At 40.9% G+C, this 26,046-nt stretch overlaps 1 pseudogene; it reads left to right on the forward strand.

Annotated features, from left to right (window-relative positions):
- LOC127192355 (uncharacterized protein C2orf78 homolog) lies at positions 1–25,832 on the forward strand (annotated as a pseudogene).
- Positions 25,833–26,046: the final 214 nt, after the last annotated feature.

Below are 26,046 nucleotides of genomic sequence, written 5' to 3' on the forward strand. Positions count from 1 at the left end.
ATGAGGACATCAACTGTGGACAAAGACAGTACCTCATCAGCCACCATCCACAGTTCTTCAGATTTTCTAGCCTGGGCTCCATCTCCAAGCCTGGAACAAACAGAGAATAAAAGATTGAATGAGACTAAAGCTTAGCTTTCAATGCCTCCAGATGTGGATGAGAGCATGAAAGAAAACCAAGAAACATCACTCCTCCCTTTAGGACACCCTGACATACAGCAGCATCTGCACTGCACTGATGCTGTGAGTTTAGCACAGAAGCCTGCTTCTGACAATAACAGCATGGGAGGCAGCATCCTTGGTCTAGAAGAGCAAGGGAAATGGGACAGTTTGATGATGTCCACTGTCAACTTTGCAGACATCAAAACACTGGTTGCAGATGTCCAACTTCCACAACTAATGAACTCCCTCACAGACCTAGAAGTGCAAGATCCCACAGCAACCAAATCTAAAGTCTCCACAGTTATCAGGAGGGATTGGGCCAAGAGCATCTCAAGGGTTATTAGTGGACCATCAGAGCAGGTGAGGAAGAAAGACCATGAAGTCTCTGAGTTGCTTGATGGAGCTCCTCAGGCCAAAGTCCAGCACTGGGAACTGTGAAGGGAGGGGGATCTGTGGGCAGTGCTGGAGTCATTGACAGGGCTATTGTCAACAGGGCCAAGGCCTTGGAGGGAAAAGCTCAGAAAGGGGCACCCAGGCTCAACACACCTAGGGGACAGGAGCACAACATGACCAAGTAGACCAGAGAAAACAATTACAAGAAAACAGAGGAGCTTATGCAGTCGAGGAGCAGAGTCAAGGCAGAAGAGAAGCCCACCATCCCCAAGACCAGGAGTAAGAAGAATCCTCCTGAGCTCAGTCATAACAGCTTTAAAAAGCCTAGAACCCACTTCGGCATGCACATGCTGGAGTCCGTGCACATCTTTCACCCACTGGGGAAGAAGAGTGAGAAGAAAACAAGCACATGCTTCTCCTGGGCTCTGGGAACCTCAAGAAGCAACAAAGATCCCAGGCCAGGCCTACCCATTGCATTCCTGATGGATGTGACACTTGAGGGCCAAGACCCTGACAAAACCCTAGGCAAGGCACAGAGATCAGAGAGCAGTGCTCACATGGTGTGTTCAAGCTCATCCCACTATGAGCTACCCCCATGTTGGAAAGTCAAGATAGCACCTCTGCCTTTCCCAACCCTGGACAAGCCTCAAGCCAGATGTGTTTCTAGAAAGAATCTTTCCCTGGCTGCAGGGAGGCCCACTGCAGCTTACCTTTCACAGCCTCATTCCTACACAGCTCAGCCTACTCCACTCAGGCCATCCCAGCAGCCTTCTGCCAGCACAATTTTGATGGTCTTTGCTAAGCCAACTCTGCCCATTTCCAGCAGTGCCTCACAACCTAATGTACCCAACGCCATCCAGTCTGGCACTGTGCCTCAGTCTGCTGCATCAAGGCCTGCACCCGACAGAGCATCATTTCACACTTCACTCCAGAGGGAGCTTGTTTCTGCTGCCAGGAACAAGGCACCATCACCTGCCAAACCTCAAACCCAGTATCTGCTGCAAGACTTCAGCCGGCAACCAATTCCATGGAGGAAAGTTATCCAGGGCCAGTTATCTCACAGCCCATCACAAAAGAGCAGAGGCCAGAGAGGGAGGCCATGAAGAGGAGGGCTCAACAGGAGTGAGAGAATGCTGCCAAGTACCCCTCTGCTGGGAAACTGCAGCTTTTCCTTCAGAGGGAAAGGGATATGGAAATTCTCAATATTATGGCTATGCAATGTAAGAGCAGGCCAGATGTTTGTAACAAGTTCCTTTTCAGCATGGGCAAGGATAAATATAGACATCAATGTAGATTTATTCATGGAATATAGAGTGTTATATGAATGTGTACAGATATAAGTGTATATGTAAGTATGTAGATGAATATTCTGACCTTTGCATTTACATAAACAGACCTATTTTCTACAATACTTGTATATATTTGAAGACAGTAAAATTGACTAGAGAAATTTAAGTCATTTAATCCATAGTATATATAGAAGCCTTTTTGTTTTCTCATAATTCATGTATTATTAATTGTTATTAAAGTTGGCAGTGTAATATATGTATATAAATATAGCTTATGACATAAAACTCTGAAAATGTTCATTTAATATTAAAGCAATTCATCAAATCATTCAGTTGTAATGAAATTATTCTCCTTGACTTTTCTTTCATTGTACTAGACACTGAACATGGTACATTTTCTAAAGTTTATATATAAACTCAACACACTCAAGCTGTTACGACAGTTCCTCCCATTTGGAAATTCTCACCTCAGCCCTTAGTCATCATTATTAGGAGAAAGATCTCTTCCTGATATTTCATGAAATTAAATACATGCTTTCATCTATATACAATCTAGTACTCACATATGAGAAGAAACATATCAGGATGACTATTTTTATTAGATGGGTTTTGTAATGTTAATATGTTTGTCTCAAGTTGCATCCATTTTAGAATGCATCCATTTAATATTTTATTTATTTTTTGTATCCCACTGTATATGTACCTTGGCAACACATGTGTTCCATGGCCATACATGGCAAGGGGGGGCATCAGAACTCTGGTTTTAGGATTAAGAAAGGTTGAAAGCCCCTATGAGAGTGTAGGAAATTCTGCCTGGAGACCATGCAAGAACAGCAAGTATTCTAATCTGCTGACCCATCTCATCAGGCCTGAATGAAATCCAGATTTCTTTTTTTAATGTTTTATTATTTTAATTTATTCACATTACATCCCTATTGTAATCCCTTCACTCTTATCTTCCTGTCTCCACCCTCCATCCCTCCCTTTTCCATTCTATTCCCCTCCCCTAGACCTCTAATAGGTGGAGTCCTCCTCTCTCACTGACTAACTGCAGCCTGTCAGGTCTCATCTGGATGGTCTGTATCCCTTCCTCTGTGCTCCCACTGGGCTTCTCCCCTAAGGGGCAATGAACAAATCAAGGGCACCAGAGTTCTTGTTAGAGGCAGTCCCCCTGCTCCACCCTCTCCTTCTGTAGAGAATAAGATGTACTTTGGCTACATCTGAACAGGGGTCTAGGTCCTCTGCTTGCAATGTCCTTTATTAGTGCATCAGTTTCTACAGACCCCCTGGGTCCAGATCAGCCAGCTTTGATAGTCTCCTTGTGGAGCTCCTGACAACTCCCCCTGAACTCCTGTCTTTCCATCCCCAAACTCTCAAACTCTTCCATACAATTTGCAGCTCTTCACCAAGAGTCTGGCTGTGAAATCTCTCAGAGGATGTCACTGTTGGGCTAATATCCACTTATAAGTGAGTATATACCATGTGTGTTTTTCTAGGTCTGGGTTACCTCACTCAGGATCATCATTTCTAGTTCATTTGCCTGGAAATATCAAGTTTTCTTATTTTTGATAGGTGAATAGTATTCTACTGTGTAAATGCACCAGTTTCTTTATTCATTTGTTGGTCGAGGGACATCTAGGTTGTTTCCAGGTTCTGGCTATTATGTTTAAGGCTGCTGTGAGCATAGTTGAGTAAATGTCTTTGTGTGGTAGAACAGCTTTCAGGTATATGCCAAGGAGTGGAGGAGCTGGGTCTTTAAGTAGCACTATTCCCAATTTTTTTTTTTTACTTTTTAAAAATTATTTTATTTTTGTACATATACTTTTATATTATTACACATATAAACAATAGATTACCTATGGCAAGAACAACCATGACACAATCAGGAATTATATAAATGTTACATTCTTAGTGTTTTGGCTATTTGTACTTGACAGGCTTGAAGAAAATATCTTTCCTATCTTGGTGCATCTAACTTTCTGACTATAAATTAATCTCCACCACATATTATCATTATCAATTTTGAACATCTACCTAGACCTAAAAACATCTTAGCCCCTAAACAATTAATCTTCATTGTAAAACTAAGCTACATGGTCTTCAACTATTCCCAATTGTATGAGAGAGTACCAGAGTGATTTCCAAAGTGGTTATACTTTGTACTCCCACCAGCAATGGAGGAGTGTTCCCCTTCCTCTACATCCTCACTAGCATGTGTTGTCATTTGAGTTTTTTATCTCAGCCATTTTGATAGGTGTAAGATGGAAAGAACTCCAAAGAGATTGGAAAAGATTTTCCATGAAATCCAGGTTTCCATATACAACATAATTTCACTTTCTTTATGGCTGAAAATACTTCCCTAGGTACATTCCATTTTCCTCACCCAGACCAATGCTCTTGGACACCAAGCTCAGACTGTGGATGACATCTCCTGGAGCTTCACTGTTCATTTCTCTGATTCCTCCTGAATCTGAATATCTTCATGCTGCATTCACACTTTTTTGAGGACTGTCTATTTTTACCCTCAACAGACTAAGTTGCCTTGTATCCTATGATTTAAATGTATTATGAAATTGTAAATATTCTAGATATTAATCCTCTGCTCCACTCTCTTGGTCATATTACATTAGTATTAAAGCAATTAAAATATTGTACTTATATTAAAATTATTGTTGTTGATTTTACTTCTGATTGTACTATTCACTGAACATGTTTTATTTTTATTGAAGTGTATTTTCCTTACTGAGCACTGTAACTCTCTTACCAAGACCTGCACATTCCTTACTTCTCACCACAATCCATAGTCACCCGTGTTCTTCTGCACAGCATTGCCTCCAGTTTCATGAGTGGATTATATGTCTTGATAATCTACATTCCATATATGAGAAAAATCATAAGGGGATTTTTTTGTGGGCCTGAATGCATTTGGTGCAAAAAATTATCTCCAGCTACATATATTCTCTTGCAAACAATGTGACTTCATTACCATTTTAGGTGAAAATCATTCCACTGTGTGTGAAACTTCCTTATCTACTCCTCTGTTTTTGGACACCAAGTTCTAGTCCTAACACAAATATTGCTGACATCTACTCTGATATGTAAATCATTAATATAGCCCATCCCATAGAATGGTATGCATAGGACATGCATTAGACCTAGTTTCTATACTTAGGGAGACTTCATGCCAAAATACAAAGAAGGTGGAATACTTCATATTGCCAACACCATATTATATGAGCAGTCTCTTGTGGAAGCTTTATTGGAAGAAAAGGGGAGGCCTCCAAAGATACCAACCCTCTCTTGGCATATCAAGTTGGAGTAGGACTAGCTGCATCGTCTCCTATGATCGATAACCACAGCTGCCTAGCTAGGATAAAGGTATACAAAGGCAGGCCCTGCTCCTGCTCTTAGGAGTCCCACAAGAAGACCAAGCTGCACATCTGTAACATATATGCAGAAAGCCTAAGTCTATACCATGATGATCTTGGTTGGAGGTCCAGTCTCTGTGAGCCCAGGTAAATTAACTCAATAGATTTTTTTGTGTTGTTCTTGCGCTCTTGAGGAGTGCTCTTTTTAAACCACATCACAGGAATTTCTAGGACAAACCTGTCAGATGAAAGAGTAAAATGTATCTGAGATAAGCATGGTGGTACATGTGTATAATCCCAACAACTAGCCCTTAGAACCCTGAGACAGGACAGTTGTGGGTTTGAGACCACTGTGGGATACGTAGTGGATTCAAAGACAGACCTTGTCTCAGGAAAGACAGAAAGAAACAAAGAAAGAAACAAAGAAGCAAGAAAATGAGGGAGGGGGAGGGAGGGGGGATGAAGACTGATTAGCAGCATGCAAGAGGTCAGGGGTTATGGATCCATGGTGAACTACTTGCCTGGCATGCATTAAACACATCTGAGTTTAATCCCCCAGCACTATAGAGTAAATAAAAGGGTCATCCAAAAAAGCTTTGATCTTTCATACTAACCCAGTCTTCCTTCTCTGAATAAGGGTAGTAATTATCATAGTTAGATAAGCCTTGGCTATTGTACTCACTCCTAAGAAAAAGTAGCTATTTTTTCTGGTTTTGTGTTTCATCCCCAGGTGTGATCTACTGTGTCTTTTCTCATAAAAAAAAAAAAAGCCAAAGAGCACAATGTGCAAGTACCATATTTCAAAGTTGGACTGGGAGCAGTAGAGGTGATGGCAAAGGTGCTTAATGTCTTCTAAGACTGGTCTAGCTGTCCTTTTCCAGGGAATACTCCTCATCTTCACAGTCAGTATATTAGGCTCCAGCAAGATCTTTTGTGCTGATGTCTTCATGTGCCAGGCTTTTTTCTTAGTGTACCAGAGTCAGCTCTGAGGGACTTGGACTTTTTACTTTCATGTCATCTCCCACTCTGTAGAAAATGACAGCCAGTGCCCACCTAAAACCTGTTTTTATCTTGCTTCTGTATCCTGCTCAGCCCTCAGCACAGTTCATAAAAAAATGTTATAACTTCTATTTGGCTGTTTCAGCATACTTTGCCAGGCTTTGACAGGGCTTACCTTTGGCTCATAAAGAGAACATATCCTTGAAATAAAGGTTTTAAGTGGCCAATAAACCTTGAATTTTACTTGCTTGTGAAAGAAACACCAGGTATGTAATGAAAAGAGCCAACTTGTCCTGATATCAATGATGGATTGTTTAGCTATCCCTGCTTTGTATTTCCTCAAAGATTGTATGTTCTGTATTTTCACTCCCTGCTTTAAAACAGAGAGGGCATCAGTCACCATTGACACACAAACATAAAGCTGGCAGTTAGCTTTAGTCTTGTCTTTGTAGTCAGGTTGGTACAAAAATGGCACAGACAAGAGACACACCCCCAGGAAAGATGCAGCAGATGAAGGCAAAATGAGGAGCCTGTTGCCCAGTGAGGAACAGACTGTTGCAACCCCAACTTTAGAAGGGGTGAAACTAGAGTGTTTTCAGGGCTGGTGCAACTGTGAAGGCCTTTCACCCAGCCCTCCCTAGGAATCCATGTAACTTGACATTGCTGTGTCCTGTTGCAGAGAGTGAATAGTGCCTGAGGTGTACTTCGTGGTTTTTGCCTGCAAGTGAGCTTGGGGCTAACCTTTCCAAGAGTAGCCACACACAGTTCAAAGGCTGAAAAGGAAGGAAGGAGCAATGTGATGCTCACTGTCAGAATTCCTCCTCAAAGGACATGTCCCTCTTAGAACCTCTAGACAGTTTCTCCTAGTGCTGGAATGGCTCACTTCCCTAACAACCCCAGCTCCCTTCCACTTTAAGCTGGCCTAGTGGTCATGACTGATTAAACTTCCCACCCCACAAGGATTAGACTAGTCTGGCATTACAAAAGAATTTTGAATCCCCAGTACAGTAACCTCAAAGAAGCAGGACAGGAAGTCAGTATTTGACCTAGTTATAAGGTGAGACAGTGTCACAACTGGCATATAACTGTTTCTTTTACATCTTGGCTGTTGTGTTTAGCAAACACTTAGAAGAGAAAAAAAATTGAGAGCCTCGGTGGATAGACAGATGGGCCACCAAAGATAGCCGCTCTCAGGGACTGGTTATGAGGGCCCTAGAGTCTGAGAGTAGAACCATGAGCCACACCACCATGTCTCTGAGCAGAAGCTGGAAACCCAGTGGGGTGAGGACCTTGTAAATGCCTTCCTGAAGTCAAGCAGAGCACACTTGAGGTAACAAGACAGGGTCATCTGCAGTGCAAGGCTGTGATCTTGAAATACTTCACTCACCAGAAACCAAATGTGTAAAGGCAGTCTTTACCAGTGTTGTATAATGCTCTTTAGCCACACAGCCTTCCATGCCCCAGAAGGCATGTAGTGTTCAAGGCCCTGGGTTAGCTTCTCTGGGGACTTTGCAGGAAGAGCTTGTTTCAGAGTTGAGCCTGATGTTCTTGACCTTCTTACCCTGTTTTTGTGTGAATGGCCAACAAGACAAATGATAATGACCCCAGAGAAAAGCTTTTGGTTCTCCATCCTCACCTTACAGACAAACCTTCCTCCTTACACAAGGACCTACCTGACAGCATGCACCTCCCAGTGACTTTTAGGATAAACCTCCTGTATCAGTGGGATAAGCATGTCTGATGCTCCTCTGTTCATTTCTCTTGTGCAAAGGAGTTTGGGTGAACAGCTCCTGGGTTAATACGACTGATGTTGCATCATCACCTTCAGATTTTCCCCTTGGTCTGAGCCAAGAGCTCATTGTGAATATACCTGGCCAGAAGGAAAGACTTGAAGGCAAAAGGCCACCACTACTCTTTTAAAGAGAAGAAATCTAGCCTTGAAAAGCTTCTACCAAAAAAGATATTAAGACAAAAAGGGAGGATCCGAGATGGTGGTGAGCAGTGTGGACCGTGTTTGGAGGCTCCAGTGAACAATTCAGGGAATTGCACAGATTTCTGAGCCAGGAACACCGGGGTCCTCACACCGCGGCAGCAGGAGTGCTCCACGGTTCAGAGGGACTAGGGTGCGGAGGACCTGCATGCCTCTGCACATGGGAGGAGCGTGGATTTTCTGGGATCAGAGCAGCAGCAGCAGAGGAAGCAGCAGCAGTGGCACCAGCGGCACCAGCGGCGGTGGCTGAGGTTTGCAGCTCAGAGCCTTCCTGCAGAGGCAATTGGTGTGGTGGCTGGTGGGTGTTGCTGTGGGAGAGGGGACTCTGGGCAGGATTTGGGTTGTGTGGTGCCTTGGGACCCAGACTGGACTCGGGGGACAGTTCGGCCCCAGAGTCCCGAGTTCTGGCTCATCTCAGCAAGCAATTCTGCCCGGGGCACTGACTCAGCGCAGCCACAGCTCCTCTGCTGTGGTGCAGGCTGCGCAGAGCGCTTAGTTCCACCCTAGGCACCACCTCAGCTCAGCGGCAGCTCCCCTGTGGTGACACAGTCTAGACAGAGCACTCGGTTCCACCAGAGACGCTGGCTAGGTGCAGCTGCAGTTCTCCTGCTGTGACGCAGGCTGGGCGGAGCTCTCGGTTCCACCAGTGGTGCTAGCTCAGCGCAGCAGCAGTTCTCCTGCTGTGACGCAGGCTGGGCAGAGCGCTCAGTTCCACCATAGGTGCTGGCTCAGTGCAGCCGCAGTTCTCCTGCTGTGACACAGGCTGGGCGGAGCGCTCAGCTCCACCGGAGACCCTAACTCGGTGCAGCCACAGTTCTCTTGCTGTGATGCAGGCTGGGCAGAACACTCAGTTCCACCAGCTCTAAGACTCCGGTTGGACACAGTGTGCAGTTTGAATCCAGAATTCCTGGCTGAGATTGGCAGACAGTTCGGGCCCTGAGTCAATAACTGACTACAGCACGCACTTTGGGCCAAAAGCCCCTAGCTGAGCTTGGTGCGCAGTCCTAGCCCAAAAATTCTGGCTGGACTCTGTGTGCATTTTGGGCCCAGAATCCCAAGCTGAGCTCAGCAGATGGTTCAGGCCCTGAGAATCTAGCTGAGTTCGGCCCGTGGTACAGGCCCAGTGTTCCTGGCTGGACTTGGCCGGGGACACAGAAGGCTGTGGACACCTTGGCCTGACCCAACGCTCATTCAGAGACCCAGAACGATTGCAGGACCCACAGCACAGGGGAGCTGAGGATCACTGGCTGTGAGAGTCCAAAACAACAGGGCTAACCTCCTAACATCCACACTAATGAAGCATTAGAGCTTCCAGCCTAGGGAAATCATGAAAAAAACAAGTGAATCTATTATCAGACCCCCTCCATCCAACTCTGGAAGCTACCCAACAAAAACAAAGATGGCAAGATGTCTAAAGGACAGCGAAAAAGCATACGCAAAAAAACCCAAAACAGCATGGCGTCTCCAGTCTCCAGCTACCCCAAAGAAAACAACCCAGAGAACTCAAATACAACGGAAATACAAGAAAATGATCTCAAATCCTTAGTAATGAGTATGATAATGGAGGAAACAAATAAAATTCATAATCAAATGCAGGAAGACACAGCCAAAAGGGTGAGATAAATAAAAGAAGCACATAGAGTGGAACTGGAAAAATTGCAAGAAAATGCAAACAACCAGATGAAAGAAATAAATAAAACGGTTCAAGCTCTGACGACCTATAAAGAGGCAATGGAAGAAACTCAGGAATATACAAACAATCAGATGAAAGAAATCAAAAAATCAGTTCAAGATCTGAAAATGAAAATGGATTCAATGATAAACACACAGACAGAAGAAAAACGAGAAGAAGGCGAGGAACACAGAGGTGAGCTTTTCTAACAGAATCCAAGAGATGGAAGAATGAATCTCAGGTCTAGAAGATACAATCACAGATCTTGAAGCAACCATTAAAGAAAATGCCAAATCTGGAAAACTCCTGACACAAAACATCCAAAAAATTAAGGACACCATGAAAAGAAGAAATTTGAGGATAATAGGCATTGAAGAAAGAGAAGATATCAGACTCCAAGGCCCAGAAACTATTCTCAACAAAATCATAGAAGAAAATGTCCCCAATCTAAACAAAGAGATGCCTATAAACATACAAGAGGCCTACAGAACACCAAATAGAATTGACCAGAAAAAAAACTGCCCGCCACATAATAATCAAAACACAAAACATGCAGAACAAAGGAAAAGTATTAAAAGCTGCAAGGGAAAAGGGCCAAATAACATTTAATGGTAAACCTATCAGAATTACACCAGACTTCTCAGCAGAGACCATAAAAGCCAGAAGGGCCTGGACAGAGATCCTGCAAACCCTAAGAGACCACAGATGCCAGGACAGACTACTTTACCCAGCAAAACTATTAATAACCATTGATGGAGAAAACAAAATACTCCATGACAAAAACAAATTCAAACAGTACCTATCCACAAATCCAGACTTACAGAAGGTACTAGAAGGAAAACTCCATCCCAAAGGGTCAAGCTACAACCAAAACTACCCAGGAAATAGATAACTATCCCATGGCAAAAACACAACTACACAAACGCTCAACTGGAAACAACATCAAAATTAAGACTCTGAACAGTCACTGGTCATTAATATCTCTCAATATCAATGGGCTCAATTCTCCAATAAAAAGACACAGACTAACTGAATGAGTGCATAAACAAGATCCAACATTCTTCTGCATTCAAGAAACACATCTCACCCATAATGAAAGGCATTACCTCAGGGTAAAAGGTTGGAAAAAAAATATTCCAAGCAAATGGTCACAAGAAGCAAGCAGGCGTAGCCATTTTAGTATAAAAAAAAATAGACTTTCAACCAAAATTAATCAAAAGGGATGAGGAAGGACACTTCATACTCATCAAAGGTAAAGTCAACCAAGATGACATCACAATTCTGAACATCTATGCTCCCAATACAAGGGCACCCACATTTGTAAAAGATCTCCTAAAAAAGCTTAAACCACACATCGATCCCCACACAATAATAGTGGGAGACTTCAACACCCCACTCTCACTGAAGGATAAGTCATTGAAACAGAAACTAAGCCGAGAAATAACATCATTAACCAATGCCATGGGTCAAATGGATATAACAGATATCTATAGAACCTTTCACCCAAACAAGAAAGAATATACCTTCTTCTCTGCACCCCATGGAACCTTCTCCAAAATTGATCACATCGTAGGTCACAAAGCAAGCCTCAATAGATACAAGAGGATTGAAATAATACCTTGTATCCTATCAGATCACCATGCTCTTAGGCTGCAATTCAACAACAACAGAAATAACAAAAAGCCTACACGTACATGGAAACTAAACAACTCTCTGCTAAATGACACCTGGGTCAGAGAAGAAATAAAGAAAGAAATCAAGGAGTTTCTGAAATTCAATGAAAATGAAGGAACAACATACCCAAATTTGTGGGATACAATGAAAGCAGTGCTAAGAGGAAAATTCATAGCACTAGGTGCCTTTAAAAAGAAATTGGAAACATCGCACATAAGCATCTTAACAACACAACTGGAAGCCCTTGAACAAAAAAAAGAAGCAGAAACACCCAAGAGGAGTAGACACCTGGAAATAATCAAACTCAGGGCTGAAATTAACAAATTAGACACTAAGAAAACAGTCCAAAGAATCAACAAAACCAAGAGCTGGCTTTTGAGAAAATCAACAAGAGAGACAGACCGTTAGCCAAACTAACTAAAAGGCAGAGAGACAATATTGAAATCAACAAAATCAGAAATGAAAAGGGAGACATAACAACAGACACTGAAGAAATTCAAAGAATCATAAGATCCTACTTTGAAGGCATATACGCCACAAAATTTGAAAATCTAAGGGAAATGGATGATTTTCTTGATCAATTTCACTTGCCAAAGTTGAATGAAGAACAGATAAACAAGCTAAATAGTCCCATTTCCCCTACAGAAATAGAAGCAATCATCGATGGTCTCCCAACCAAAAAAAGCCCAGGGCCAGATGGTTTCAGTGCAGAATTCTACCAGACCTTCAAAGGCGTGCCAATACCGATACTATTCAAGCTACTCCAAAAGATAGAAATGGATGGAAAATTACCAAATTCATTCTATGAGGCCATAGTCTCATTGATACCTAAACCTCACAAAGATTCAACAAAGAAAGAGAATTCCAGACCAATTTCTCTTATGAACATCGATGCAAAAATACTAAATAAAATACTTGTAAAACGAATACAGGAACACAGCAAAGATATCATTCATCATGACCAAGTAGGCTTCATTCCAGGCATGCAGGGATGGTTTAATATATGGAAATCCATCAATGTAATCCACCATATAAACAAACTAAAAATAAAAAACCACATGATCATCTCCTTGGATGCAGAGAAAGCATTTGATAAAATTCAACACCCATTCATGTTTAAAGTTTTAGAGAGATCAGGGATACAAGGCACTTTCCTCAACATAATAAAGGCTATATACAGCAAGCCAATAGCCAAAATCAAAGTAAATGGTGAGATACTCAAGGAAATTCCTCTAAAATCGGGAACAAGGCAAGGCTGCCCACTCTCTCGATATCTCTTCAATATAGTACTCAAAGTGCTAGCCAGAGCAATAAGACAACAAAAGGAGATCAAGGGTATCCAAATGGGAAAGAAGGAAGTCAAATTATCCCTATTTGCAGATGATATGATAGTGTACATATGTGACACTCAAAATTCCACCAGAGAACTCCTACAGCTGATAAACACCTTCAGTAAATTGGCTGGATAAAAATTAACTCAAAAAAGTCTGTAGCCTTCCTATACACAAATGACAAGCTTGCAGAGGAAGAAATTAGGAAAACCACACCCTTCACATTAGCCACAAGCAATATAAAATATCTAGGAGTTACTCTAACTAAGCAAGTGAAGGACTTGTTTGAAAAAAATTTCAAAACTCTGAAGAAAGAGATTGAAGATGACCTGAGATGATGGAATGATCTTCCTTGCTCATGGATCAGGAGAATTAACATAGTAAAAATGGCCATCCTACCAAAAGCAATCTACAGATTCAATGCAATCCCTATCAAAATACCTACACAATTTTTTAAAGACATTGAAAGTTCAATTCTGAACTTCATATGGAAAAACAAAAAACCCAGAATAGCTAAAACAATCTTGTACAATAAAAGGTGCTCCAGAGGAATCTCCATACCTGATCTCAAACTGTACTATAAAGCAATAGTAATTAAAACAGCATGGTACTGGCAGAGCAACAGGCTGGTTGATTAGTGGAATCGAATCGAAGACCGAGATATGAATCCACACACATATGGTCACTTGGTTTTTGACAAAGAAGTCAAATCTATTCAATGGAAAAAGGATAGCATCTTCAACAAATGGTCCTGGTCTAACTGGAGGTCTATGTGTAAAAAAATGCAACTGGACCCATATTTGGCATGTTGCACAAAACTCAAACCCAAGTGGATTAAAGACCTCAACATAAAACCAGAGACATTAAGTCACTTAGAAGAAAAAGTGGGGAAGAGCCTGGAACATATTGGCACAGGAGACAACTTCCTGAACAGAATACCAATGGCCCAGGCCTTAATGTCAACAATTAATAAATGGGACCTCATGAGGCTGAGAAGCTTCTGTAAGGCAGGAGACACTATCAAGAGAACAAAGCGAGAGCCTACAGACTGGGAAAAGATCTTCACCAACCCTACATCTGACAAAGGTCTAATATCCAAAATATATAAAGAACTCAAGAAATTAAACACCATGAAACCAAATAACCCAATTGAGAAATGGGGCTCGGAACTAAACAGAGAATTCTCAACAGAGGAGTATCAAATGGTTGTGAAACACTTCAAGAATTGCTCGACCTCTTTAGTCATCAGAGAAATGCAAATCAAAACGACTCTGAGATTCCATGTTACACCCATCAGAATGGCTAAGATCAAAAACTCAAGTGACACCACATGCTGGCAAGGATGTGGAGAGAGAGGAACACTCCTTCATTGCTGGTGGGAATGCAAACTAGTACAACCACTTTGAAAATCGATCTGGCACTTTCTCAGAAAAATGGGAATAGGGCTTCCTCAAGACCCAGCTATTCCACTCCTTGGAATATACTCAGAAAATGCTCCAACACACAGCAAGAACATTTGCTCAACCATGTTCATAGCTGCCTTATTCATAATAGCCAGAACATGGAAACAGCCTAAGTGTCCCTCAGTAGAAGAAGGGATAAAGAAACTCTGGTACATTTACACTATGGAATACTATTCAGCTATTAAAAAACAAGGAATTCCTGAAATTTGTGGACAAATGGATTGAATTAGAAATTATCATCATGAGTGAGTTCACCCAGAAGCAAAAAGAGACAAATGGTATATACTCACTTATATTGAGACACTAGCCCATGGGGTATGTCCCATGAAAGACCTTACTTACCAGGAAAGTGGATCAGAGGGAAGGACATCCTATTGGGACTTTAGGTGAGAGAAGCATGGGAGAATGGGGAAATAGAAGGATCCAGAGGGTCTTGGAAACCTATAAGAAAAACATTATGATGGGCGGATCTGGGTCCTGAGGTTCTGCTCAAACTATGGCACCAGCCAAGGAAAATATAGGCAGTAAAGTTCAAACCCCTACCCAGACCTAGCCGATGGACAGGACATTCTCCACCATTCAGTGGAGACTGAGGTCTGACTTTCATACAAACTCTGGTGCCCCACTTCTGCCCATGTCCCCTTGATGGGGAGGCCTGGTGGCACTCAGAGGAAGGATGACAGGTCACCAAGAAGAGACTCGATACCCTATGAACATATAAAGGGGAGGAGGCCCCCCTCAGTCACCGACATAGGGGAGGGAAGTAGGGGGGAAGCGGGAGGGAGGGAGGAATGGGAGGATACAAGGGATGGGATAACCATTGAGACGTAATATGAATAAATTAATAAAATAAAATAAAATTAACTTGCTATATAATCCAGGCTGAACTTGAACTCAGATACCTGCCGACAGCTACCTGGCATTATCTCCTAAATGCTGGCATTAAAGGTGTATGCCATGACATCTATCTCACTTAATAACAAGATACATCACAGGCATATATGGGTTCAAATGAAAAAAATCACTTTGTACTTCTGCTGGTTGAAAGGAAATGTGGCATTGTAAATCCCTCACCATATGGCCACCTGCCATCTCCTTTTGCTTTCAAAGTGAGGAGCAACATGGAAATGACTGGAAGTCATTATTGGTCCAAACTCTGATATGCCTATATTTTCTTTGCTCATCACATACACAGAAGCATGGAGAGCTTTCTAGATGGCTCAAGGCTTCACTGCAACAGTCAGAATGAGGCAGGGGTCCAGATCTGCTGGTTCCTGTTGGCCACCGTTTGGGCCCAGATAAGCAAACCTACCAGCCAGCTTCTTCCTGAATCCCTGTGAGTCCAGGGATAGGACAACAGCATCTCTGGTCTACCCTAAAAGGGACAAAGTCTCCAGCAACAAGACCTTTGGAAACCAGAGTTCCTTTTTGCTGATGGAATTGTTACTTTTCTAAGACCAGAAGAGGGTGGGAAAGAAGGATCAAGGATCAGGTGGAGAAGAGGCATATGTAGAGTGAATATATATATTAAATAATAAAAATAAGAAAGAGATAGGGAGGTAGGAAAGAAGGAAAGAATGGGGTAGGAAGGAAGGAAGGAAGGAAGGAAGGAAGGAAGGAAGGAAGGAAGGAAAAGAAAAGCAAGCACAGAGAGCACACATGAAATGGACCTAGGCCCTTGGAAAATATATAACAGTTTTGCAGCTCAATCCTCATCTGTAACACCTAAGAACAAGAGAGGGAGGTGTATCTGACTCTGTTGCCTGCCTCTGGATCCCTTTCCTCTAACTGAGATGCCTTGCCTAACCACAATAGAAGATGTGCTCAGTCCTCCTACAACTTGATATGCTAAGACTGTTCATATCCACTGGAGGCCTCCATTTTTCTGAGCCTCTTCTGTGGAGAAAGGGAGGACAGGTGGATAATAAGTAGGTGAGGTGAGAGGGAAGGATTTTAAGCAGAGGAGATGGGGGAGCTGCACTTGGGATGTAAAATTAATTAACTAGTTAAAGATATAGAACATAATATAAATCTCCAGAAAATTTAGTATTAAAGCAATTTCAAAATGTTATATTTGTCTTAAAATTACTCTCATTGACTTTAAATCTCATTGTATTATTTGCTTACTCTTAAATGGTACCACCTATAATTGAAAAGCTTCTCTAGGGCAAAGGATGCTGTCAATTGGACAAATCTATATTCTACAGAATGGGAGAAGAGTTTTACTGACTCCACATCCAAAAGAGGACTAAATTCACAAATATATAAAGAATTCAAGAAACTAGGTATCAAAAGTTCACATAATCCAACTGAAAATGAGGGACAGATCTGAACAGAATTATCAATACACAAAACTCAAGTGGCTGAGAAACACTTAACCATCAATATCTTTAAACATCAGAGAAATACAAATCAAAATGACACTGAGGTTTGATCTTCCACCTGTCAGTATGCGTGATATCAATAACATGAGAGCCATATCATTCTGGTGAGGATGTGGAACAAGAGGAACACTCCTCCATTGCTATGGAGAGGGCATAGCCACCATTGAACTCAATATAACAGTTACACAGAAAGCTGAACTCCATCTACCTCCTGATCCACATATATCACTCTTGAGCATATCCTCCCCTCAGAAAAAAATGTCCCATCCTGCAACAAGGATACTTGTTCAACTGTTTGACATTCTTCATAATAGTCAATAACTGTAAAAAATCTAGATGCCCTTCATCAGAAAATGAAAAACAAAGTGTGGTACATTTACACAGTGGTGTCATACTCAGCTATTATAAAAAAAAAAAAAAAAAAAAAAAAAAAAAAAAAAAAAAAACAATACATTATAAAACTTTTTTTTTTTTTTTTTTTTTTCCAGACAGGGTTTCTCTGTGTAGCCTTGGCTGTCCTGGACTTGCTTTGTAGATCAGGCTGGCCTCAAACTCACAGCAATCTGCCTGCCTCTGCCTCCCGAGTGCTGGGATTAAAGGCGTGCACCACCACGCCTGGCCATTATAAAACTTTTAGGCAAATGAATGGAACTAAAAAAATATTATCCTGAGTGAAGTAACCAAAACCCAGAAAGTTATTGATGGAATATATTTACCCATAAGTGGACATTAGCATTTTAGTAATTTATAACCAAGCTACAATCCATAGATCCAGTGAGGTTGGGTAAAGAGGAGCAGGTTAGAGGGAGGGACACTTGGATCTCTTGGGGAGATGGTAGTATAGTATGTTCTAAAGGCATACTTGGGCTGAGTGTTGATGGCAGTCAAGATGTGGTAGAGGAAGAAAGTTCAGAAAGTGATCACTATGGGTGTGGTATGGAAACTGGAAACCTCCGTTTATCACTGAAGGGGATACATATGAGGACTCATAAAAATGAAGGAAATGGAGTCTCAACAGGCCTTGTCACCTGATAAGTCTTCCAGTGATGTTACTCCATAGCATTCAATTGAGATTTTTGCCATAACCACATGAAATCAGTAAAACAGGCTGTTGCTAAGCAAAGGTATGTTCTTCCCAACCTGACAGAGAGGGGTGCTTTGGATAGGACAACACCAATATTCTCATTTTATAAGAAGATGAGATGATGTCTACATGGAGCTTTCAACCCTCTATTCTAGTGTCCTTACAGTAGGAAGGTATTCTACAGCCTACTGAAAGAGAAAACTAAAAACCAACTCAGCTACAAGACCTTAGACAAAAGATGCAGCCTGAAAAAATATGCTAGTGGAATGTGAAAACTGAATTTGTAAGAGTAGACAAACAATGTCTGCTTTGATTTAGCACCACTCCACAAGAAAGAACGAAGCTATACCTGAAACTGCTTGAGTAACCAAGAAAAAGAAATTTGATAGCTCAGAGAATGGGGGTAAAACCAAACACTACAGGTATTTTACTAAAAGTGTACCAGTAAAATGACAATAATACTATATGACTACACTCACAGGTCAGTGCTTTGTCCTGTCATCATCCAAGGCTTTTTCTGAAACAGTTGAGAAGAGGTGCAGAGATGGTCTCAGACCCAAGCATTGCACAAAATGTGGTAATCTCAAGATTCTACAAAGCCTGCTGCAGTAAGGATGAAGCTACAGTAACTGCCACACTCCTTTCACTTGGAAACAAAGAGAGAAGGGAGCCAGACTCAATGGCTCACAATAATGATTCTAAAAAAAAAAAAAAAAAAAGGAGAGAGAGAGACAAAAAGAATGTCTAGGTGTCTAAAGCAAGAGGGAAATGCACACTGCATTCAAGAACATGAGTCACAGAAGAAATCCTATCTTAGGAAAAAAATATTAGAGAAGAGACAACATCCAGAGGTAGCAGAGTCTGGGGAGAAAATTAGCACCTTGTGCAGCCAGCCTCCCCTCATACGCTCTGCTGTTTGCCTCTAAGGGCAGAACCTACCTTATAAGCATTTCAAGATGAAATTAAGCCCACTTCTTCTGACTGTTCACAGTGACACCACACACTAGTGTACAGGTGCAGTGACAAGCTGGTCCAAGAATCAAAGCCTACAAAGAAGAGATGAAAACAGAATAAAAATGTGAGCCTAGCCATGATCACCACAAGTTGAAGAAGGACTCCTTTATGCAAAATCCAAGAAGAATAATCTTGAAGTTCATCATCCCCTACAAGATGCATTCAATGCATTCAGTCCTGCCCTTCAACACAGTCACAAAGGAGCCCTTTGTTGTCTTCCTTTGGTCATGGACAGATACTGGCAGCTCATAACTCAGATCAACTGAAGGGGTCTCTCAACTGAGTTGCCTCATCATAGATGCCCCTCTCCTTCTACCCAAGTCTATTCTCTGTATGTACAGTGTGCACAGATGGGATACATTCTGTTACAGTGTGAATCTTCACATGCAACTATAAACAGGTTCACCAAGAAACCTGATAAGAAGTACTGCCACCATCTCCTTGGCTAAAAGTCATGGGAAGAGGCTCTGCCATGCCAAGATTACCACCTTTCCACCAGCCCACACCTCAGTTTTTGTGGCTTCTGTTTGTCTCCTGGCATCTTCTCCACCCAATCCAGTCTTTTAACTCAGAATCTGAACTTCCTATTGGCTACTGCCTGATTTATGACATTCTTCCTCTCAACCTACCAGCACTTGGTAGAAGCTTGGGGTTTCCTTGGTATCACATGTAAATAAATTTGCATCTTCACAGATCACATGTAACCAGTGAACAGTGATTGCCCCTAGACCAGTGTGGAATGTGTATCACCAGTATTGGCTGAGCACTTCTATGAAATGAGGGAGGAGCCCTGGCACTTTACAGTTCAGTTTTTCTGAACATGTAGATTGTATCTGCTGATGAGAACTGTAAAGTCTCCTCATCCTCTACAAAGATAGCTTCAGTGTTCAGGGAACTGCTACACCATACACAGGGCTAAACCTATTTCCTTGGTGTTCCCTTCCCTGGCTTGCTCTTAGATGCTTTACCACTTTATAGCTACAATATGCTTGTTTCTTTGAAGAACTCAGAACTGTCAAGAACTTTTATATATAACGTGACAATAACAGACCAACAGATCAGCACAGGCACTAAAATCCCACTTCACTGCCAGGTTGAATTAACATCTTTCCTAAGACTATCATGAATACAGGACTACCCATCTCTGGGTATTAGACAGAAAGTCTACCCACAATGCACTCTTCCATCAATAACTCTATCCTCTGTGTTCTTTCCACTCCCTGCTATTAATGGGAAATGCAGACATGAAGAATAGAAAGAAAACAAGACTTGAAAACAGCTTGCCACGTCATGTTACTATGAACACTGCTGAGAGGCAAGAAATAGAAGACATTGTCTACAACCAGAGAAAACCCTATGCACACTGTACTAGTTCATTTTTCTCAACACAAACCAGAGTCACAAAGAAATAGAAAGCCTCCATTCAGTAGTTGCCTCTGTGCGATTATTCTGTGTGATTTTCTGTGGAACAGGGTCTTTATTAATACTTAATAGAGAAGGGCTCAGTCTACTCTAGTCAGTACTATATATAGGGTGGTGGACTTGGACTACATAAGAATGTTAGTTAAGTAAGGCAGGCTGAACATGCCAGTCAGCAAAATTCCTCTGTGGTCTCTGCTTTTCTCAAGGTCCTGCCTTGTTCTTCTCCCTGGTCTTCCTTAGACAATGAGATGTAAAGTATAAGATGAAAGACTCCCATTCTTACTCCAACTTACTTTTGTTCAGTGGTTTATCATACCCAGGCAGAAACAAACTAAAGTGCACATGTGCGCATACACACACACACACACACACACACACACACACACACACACACACACACACTCACATATGCATCACAGCAGAGTGGAATCTATAGTTTTATTTGTAAATACCAGGAGTGCTTAGATTAATCTATTTAACACACAAAGGCACTGACAGACAACCTAGATTATTATATTGAGCACAGATAACCTGCATGCTTGAAGGAAGTAAAACTTCCCTTGAAGACACAAACTACAGAAATAAATACCCACTGAGTCTAAACTTGAAAAGTTGAGACAAAAAGACCTATGTGCTTAGGAGAGAGATGAATACACTTATGAGGCCACACAAAGGAATTAATGCATTACAACAGTAAAGAAGTAAATGAATATTAGGGAATTGACAAACACTACAAAGTTGGCACAAATTAACATTGATCCATTGAGATGAACCCAGAATAATAATGAAATCAACTCTCTATGAGGACTTACCTGAAGGGTCCATGTAGGCTACATGATTCCCCAGAATTATGCCCCAGTCACATCCACAGCTCTGCAGAAAAATATCATTGCCAACCTTCCCTGCCTATAATATTCCCATCTCCTGTGGATCCCACATATCTTCTCCTTTGAAGGGACAAGAAACATTTGGAACAAAAAAGAGATGGGACCAGAAACGTAAGCCACTCACCACATAATAATTAAAACAATAAACATACAGAACAATGAATGAATATTAAAAGCTGTAAGAATTTTAAAAGACCAAGTAACAGATAAAGACAGACCTATTAGATTACACCTTAATTTCCAATGGAGACTCTAATTGCCACAAGGGCCTGAAAAGATGTGCCTCAGACGGTAAGAGATTGCAAATGCCAGAACAGATAACTAGAACATGCAAATACTTCAATTTCCACAGATGGAGAACATGAGATAATCCATGGTAAATTGAACTTTAAACAATATCTATGAACAAATTGAGCCTTATAGAAGTTACTAGAAGGAAATTTCATTCTCAGGAGGTTAACTGCACCTATTAAAAGAGAGAAAATGAATAATCTCACACATTTGAAACTAAAAGATGGGAAAAATCATATTTGGGCCTGAGATCAATGAAATGGAAACAAACAGAACAAGAGAAGAATCAATGACTCCAACAGTAGGTTCTTTGAGAAATCTGACAAGATAGACTAATGCTTATGCACACTAACTAAAAGGTAGGGAGAGAATATCCAAATTCACAAAAACAGGGGGAAACATAGACATAAAAGACACTGAGGAAATCCAGAGTATCATGAGGACATACTAAATATCCTGTCGCTCATCAAATGGAAATTTTTAGAGAAATAGATCACTTTCTGGATAGGAACCATTTATCTAAGTTAAATCAAGAGCAGATAAACAAATTAAATAAACCTATAACCACTAGTGAAATAGATGCAGTCAGTAAAACTCTACCAAACAAAAACCCTAGTGCTAGATGGTTTTAGTACAAAATCTAACCAGATTGTTAATAAAGAGTTAATGCTAATACTCTTCAAATTATTGCAGATGTTGAAAACAAAAGGAATGTTGCCCAATTCAGTTTATGAGGTCAGAATTACCAGGACACCCAAACTTATGAACACACAGCAAAGGAAAAGAATTATAGACTAATTTCTCTTACGCACATGGAACAGCTCCCAGGTCAGCTTTGAAGAAAGTTTCCTATCCCAATTGGTCTAGCATTTCAGATGGCTACTCTCAGGACTTCTATTAACCCTGGAATTTCTGAACACTTTGTTTAGCCATTTTCCCCAATTTTATTTGGGCCCCTGCAAAAGAATTATTTGCACCAAATCAGCTGGGAGAAAACTTAAGAGAACTATGCCCCATTTCCCCTAAGTGGGGTTGGTTAGGTTTTGGGTTGCCTACCTGGGCTACAGAAGTTTATTTTCTTTTAAAGTTGGTTATAAGTCTTATTCCGAGAGAAAACAAGGTAAGACTAGGGAATGTCTCTTTTCCGTTATCTATCTTTCATAGTTATGGAGATAGGGACTGAAAAGAAAAAAAGGGGAATGAAAATATATATATAGTATTGATAGGACAAAAAGTAGATTATTGAAGCTACTCCTTAACTTAAGGCCTTAATCGTTACTCACAAATAAGGTTATTTTTAATTCATTGGCACAGATTTTGTATATTGATGCAAAATAAGTTTAATTATGTCGGGGCTGGAGAGATGGCTCAGTGGTTAAGAGCACCCCCTGCTCTTCCAGAGGTCCTGAGTTCAATTCCCAGCAACCACATGGTAGCTCACAACCATCTGTAATGAGATCTGGTGCCCTCTTCTGGCCTGCAGGTGTACATGCAGGCAGAACACCGTATACATAAAAATAAATAATAATAAATAAATAAATCTTTTTAAAAAACACATGAGTTTAATTATGAATTAATTAATGGTATTGAATTCAAATTTAAGATCATTCTCCACACACATCATATATATTTATACTCTAATATGTGGTATTCTACCCATACAAATCAATTACTATACACGATTTACTTCCAACACTTTGAAAGTGCTATTGCAAGCTGTTTAGGATAATTAAGTAATACAGGTTAATTGTTAGCTGATCAAATCATGGTCATGTCAATTACTATTTTTATCACAGGAATACACATCCCATGTTTTACAGATAGATGTGATTCTATAGATAGATAAGGTAAAATAGATAATGTCTTCATAAAACTCATGGACCTACAGAATATGGCACTTATAGATGTTTTATTATTTATAAGATTCTTTGACAACAAGACAGGTTAACTACTGGCAACACCCAGCCTACCTCAAAGAAGATGATGAGCATCTAAGCATCTCCTTATGAAGATGGCTTCAAACACAGCAAACCAGTCACTGGGCAAAATGTCATAGTATCAGCCACAGACAGAATTCTGCCCTGAAACTGGCAAGCTTGGATGCAGACAGAGTTGAAAGCCACACTCTGCCAAGACAGGGTAAACAAGTCCTCAATAGTTCCTGCCTCACAAGTATGTCAGATATACTGAGTCACAAGGCTGAAGATCATGCTCCAACATTATAGAGTTTTGGGTGAATGTTCAGGCAGTAAACTGTCTCTGTCATTTTTTCATTTTGGAAGTTGCTAACCTGCACTTCCTGTTTACTCAAGTAATTAATTTTTATTCCTTCTCAAATCTCTGATGGAGTAGAATCCAGATAGTTTAGTTTTACAATTGAACTTAGTTGTTTGGACATTAAGATGTTTTAAGGTCTAGATAGATGTTTTAAGTTGATAGAGATGCGATATGATAGATATTGATTTACATTCAGAATTTTAGACTCATCAAGATAGAAAAGATGTTTTCTACAAGATTGCCAAATACATATTGCCATAAGATTATGAATGTAATATTTTTATAATTCCTGATTGTTTCATGGCTCTTCTTGCTACATGTAGTTTATTGTATTTATGTGTAATAAGATAAATGTGTATGTAAAATTAATAAATAAAATATTTTTAAAAGTTAAGAAGTTACTCCATGAAGCAACAATTCTATATCTAGGTGTAATATACTCAATATAAATGTATATGTATATTAACCAAATATTTATATCCACAGAGGAACAATGCTATCAAAGCTTGAAACTATTCATACAAATATGTGGATAACACAGACTGTTATATATTCTGCTTGCTGTAAAAATCAGAATTGTAGTTATTTTAATCATGCTAGTGAAAGTAACAGAAGGATGTATTGCTATTAAAATTCTTTCCTATAATTAACCAGACATTTTATTGACACCAAGAAATACTCTGTAGCTTTGCTCTACATCAATTTTACATTAGCAGTTACCCACTCTGACCTATAGATCTTTGTCAAACTAATAAAATGATGATCTAAAAAAATTTTAAGAAGAAAAGAAATGTAAAAAAAAGGGGGGGGGGAAGCATGTGGTACATTTACACAATGGAACACTATTCAGTTATCAAAAACAAGGACATCATGAAATTTGCAGTCATTGGTTGAAGCTGGAAAAGATCATCCTGAGTGAAGTAACTCAGACCCAGGACATGTATGGCATACACTCACTTCCAAGTAGATCTTAGCCATATAATACAGGATAACCACACTATCATCCACAGAACTAAAGAAGCCAAATAATATGAAGGACCCTAGGTAGGACAAATAGAACAGAACCTTGAAACAGTTGAAAAGAGGGAAACGGTGGGAGGCTACTATAGAGGTCCTCTGAGAGACTCCACCCAGCAGATCAAAGCAGATGCTGAGTGTCAATGACAAGCTTTGGGCAGAGATCAGGGAGTATTATGGAAGAGTGGGGGATAGAAGAACATGGAGAAGACAGGAGCTCCACAAATAGACAAACAGCCAAGGAATCTGGGCCCAAGGAAGACCTGTGGAGACTGAGGCACTAAACAAGGACCATGCATGGAGAGGACCTAGGCCTCCTGCTTAGATGTAGCTGATAGGCAGCTCAGTCTCCATATGGGTCTCCTAGTAAGGGAGCAGGGGCTGTCTCTGCCATGGCCTCGGCTACTTGCTCTCTGACCACTACCCCCTGGCAGGGTGCCTTAATAGGCATAGAGAAAGGCAGTCCTGATGAGATTTGATAGGCTGGCATAGGTTAATATGAGAGAAGGGCTCCCCCTTTCTCAACACTGGGCAAGGGGCATAGTGGGGAAGAGGGAGGGAACGTGGGACCAGGAGGAGATGATGGAGGGTTCATTGAGCAGAATGTAAAGGGAATAAATTTTTTTAATAACTTGAAATTAAAAAAAAATGAAACATTGCCATCAGTGCCATCAGAAGAGGGTCTGCCATGCCAAGATTATCCACTTTTACCAGCTTACCTTTTGGACTTCATGGCGGCTGTTAGGCTCTAGGCATTTTCTCCACCCAATCCTGTCTTTAAAAAAAAAAAAACCTTCCCATTGGCTACTGCCTCATTTATGACTTCATTCTCCCTCCCAACCTACCAGCACCTGATAGAATCTTGGGGTTTCCATGGCGCTGCCTGTCAAGACTTCAGCTGCCAACCAGTTCCATGGAGGAAAGTGAACATTCCAGGGCCAGTTATCTCACAGCCCATCACAAATGAACAGAGGCCAGAGAGGGAGGCCATGAAGAAGAGGGCTCAACGGGAGTAAGAGAATGCTGCCTAGAACCCCTCCCCTGGGAAACTGCAGCTTTTCCTTCAGAGGGAAAGGGATATGGAAATTTCTCAATATTATGGCTATGCAATATAAGAGCAGGCCAGGTGTTGTAACGATGTGCTTTTCAATGTGGAAACGAAGATATATAGACACAGATACAGCTGTATGCAATGACAGAAATGATTTGAATATAGAAAACTTAGTAGATATAGACAAAATATTTATACCCATATATGTTTGCATACTCAGTAAAATTGCCTTAAAGTATTAAGTTTGTTATTTTACTTATGACATATAATATATATAT

Source organism: Acomys russatus, chromosome 7, assembly GCF_903995435.1.
Source record: "Acomys russatus chromosome 7, mAcoRus1.1, whole genome shotgun sequence".
Lineage (NCBI taxonomy): Eukaryota > Metazoa > Chordata > Mammalia > Rodentia > Muridae > Acomys > Acomys russatus.